Source organism: Rattus norvegicus, chromosome 6, assembly GCF_021556685.1.
Source record: "Rattus norvegicus strain SHRSP/BbbUtx chromosome 6, alternate assembly SHRSP_T2T, whole genome shotgun sequence".
In the NCBI taxonomy this organism is placed as follows: Eukaryota; Metazoa; Chordata; class Mammalia; order Rodentia; family Muridae; genus Rattus; species Rattus norvegicus.
This window is the reverse complement of record NC_141539.1, coordinates 75,276,048-75,279,048: the sequence shown is the minus strand read 5'-3', so window position 1 is coordinate 75,279,048 and position 3,001 is coordinate 75,276,048.

Sequence of the window (3,001 nt, the reverse complement as noted above, 5' to 3'; positions counted from 1 at the left end):
TATCCTGGGTGACAGTTTCACTAGCACTGTTTGTTGAATAGCTATGGCCTTGGTTTGTTTTGGGGTCTTTTATTCTGTACTACTAGTCTACCAGTCTGTTTTTATGCCAGTATGAGACTGGTACTGGCCACTTTGTCACTGTGGCAGTATAACTTGAGGTCAGGCATTGTGTTATCTCCAGCTGTATTCTTTCCTCTCAGGATCACTTTGGAAATTCTATGGCTTCATGTGAGTTCTTGGGTTAATTTTTCTAGATCTGTGAAGTATGACATGAAGATTTTGATTGGCATTGTACTGTGTTTGTGGAGTTCTTTTGGTAAGCCATTTTTCATGATATTAATTCTGCCAATCCAGAAGCATCAAAGATATTCCCATGATCATGATATTTTCACATCCATGTTTATTGCTGCTCTGTTCACAACAGTGAGGAAATAGAACCAGCTTAGATGTCTGTCGGTTGATGAATGCAGAATAAAATGTGATACATACACAAAATGGAATATTATTCAGCCATAAAAAATGAAATCATGAAATTTAAAGGAAAATGAATAGGTCTAGAAAGTATAATATTAAGTAATTCAGGGGGAAAAAAATCACGTATTCTCCCCAATATGGGGATACTATCTTATAAGGTACTTGTATATGTATATGTAAAGTGGGAATATAGTCTAAAATTTAAAAAGAAAACCAACAGAAGGTAGTATTTCATGTTGAGGAAGTTCAGAGAGTACAGACAAAGGATGCTCAAGTCATGAAATAGGGGACACAGATTTTTTTTTTCTAGTTTAACACCAGCATCGTCTTTTCATGGGGGTTGGTTAATTTTCTATGTGTTGAAGTAGCAAAAACCATTTTTGTATTCCAAAAGAATCCAGAATATGCTCCTATTCCAAGGGAGGCAGTGACTGTGAAAGTCAGGTTCTCTTTCTAATTCCATTGACTGTCAGTACAATAGGAGTTAGAAAGGCTAGGAAAAACGTGATTAAAATTTGTTTTTGTTCTGGGGGGAGGGGATCTAGAAATTGAATTTTCTCTCTCTTTTTTCTTCTGTTTAAGATGAAATTAGATCGATCTACATAGTGTTGTTTAATATGTGAATTGTATTGCTCTGTGTGCTGGCTAGCTAATGTTCTGTCAACTTGACACAGCTAGAGTCATTTGGGAAGAGGGAACCTCAATTGAGAAATGCCTCCACCAGGTATGCGTATGGACAAGCCTGTGGGGCATTTTCCAAGATTGTTGTGGGTGGTGCCAACCCTGGGCTGGTGGTCCTGAGTGCTGTAACAAAGCAAGCTGAACAAGCCATGGAGAGGAAGCTAACAAGCAGTGCCCCTCTATGGCCTCTGCATTAGTTTCTTCCCTGACTTCCCTAGATATAGGACTGTAAGCTGCAAACTGAAATAAACCCTTTCCTCTCCAAGTTGCTTTTGGTCATGGTGTTTTATCATAGGAACAGATGGTAACCTAAGACACTGCTGATCTGTGTACTGGGTGTAATCTGGGGGGATCCACAGGGCTCTGGCCCATTGGAGCAGCCAAAGTGTTGTTCCTTTTGTTTGCTCTCGGGTTAATGCTTAGACAGCTTCCTTATACAGGTCAGGGCCAGCCTAGGGAGTGGTGCTGCTCACAGTGTGCTGGGCCCTTCTATACCAACGACCCATCAGATATGCCCATGGGCCATCTGCTCTGGGTGATCCTTCAACTGAGACTCTGTCTCAGATGACTAGAGTGTGTCAAGTTGACAGTTAAAACTTACTAGGACACCCTGTTAATCTGAAAGGTGGGAAGGGAAGCGATCTTGAAGAGGCGGAGGAGGAGCAGAAAGTATTAGGTAAGAAGGGCTCTTGCTTGCCTGAAAAACAAAGGACAAAGGTCCCTTTGATGTGGAAGCTTATTTTTACTTTTTGGGGGGAAAATTGTTTTCAGTGGCTTCAGGTCCCTTTTGCCTTTGAATCGCTTTCCCTCCAATCACAAGCAGTTCATTTAGAAAGCCATGCAGCAAGCTTCTGGAGCCAGAAGATTCTCTCCAGGCTTGCTCCCCACTGACCATTTCCCTGAACCTGAGGTGTTGTATGCCAGGGCTGGTGAGGCCGAATCCTGACCGTGTTGAACCCAGACCATGTCCTGATGTATCAGGATGCAGGGTGGGCCAAGGCAGATGTGTGGGGTGTGGACATTGGCAGATGTGACCGAAAGTGCAGCCAGGGAAAATGTGACAGCTGGCATCCGTTCTACACGTAGACCACATGAGGGTGGTCACATCATTTGCTATGCCAGGAGGGAGGCAGAGCAAGTCACACATGACAACTGAGGAATGAGAAAATCGACCGGCTCGTTTCCTCCCTTCCTGTAACTGCAGTTTGGGGATGACTTGGAATGCGTCCTGGTACTCGGATATCTGAACCACTGTGTTCACAGGACTTGTGAAGGAGACGTGTCTTTCCAACTGGAGCAGTATGCTGTTCCATGGACCCCGCTGGCAGCATCTTGAGAGAGGTACAGAGTGGGACACAGATTCATGCCTAGCTATCTGGACCACAGGTCACACCATGGTGGGCAATTTGAACAGCAAGGATGACAAAGTTTCTGTGGCCTTATAAAAGTCTCAGGCAGGAGTCTGACCACAGAGGGGTCAAAGATGGCAGTGCCAAGGAATTTCCTGGTCCTTGGCAAGAGCCATTCTAAGGGAGCCACCTCACATCATGTCTGTAGATAGACCTCTGCTGGGAACGGTGAGCAGAGGCCCAGGTGGGCGGCAGTACTCTTCCCTCATGGTATTGGTGTGTGTGTCACCGGATGTAAAGACGGCAGTGAACAGGCTCTGAACTTTAGATAGGGGACCTAGCGTAATCCACGCTGCAGTGCTCCAACCCACATACACCTCACCGTGGATATGCGTTCATCCCCTCCCTCTTAGGAGTAAGGAGAGTAAAGCTTATTGAGGGTAAGTAACCTTCTCAGGCAACACAGCTAAGAGGACCTGAGACTGGAGCTGAATTCA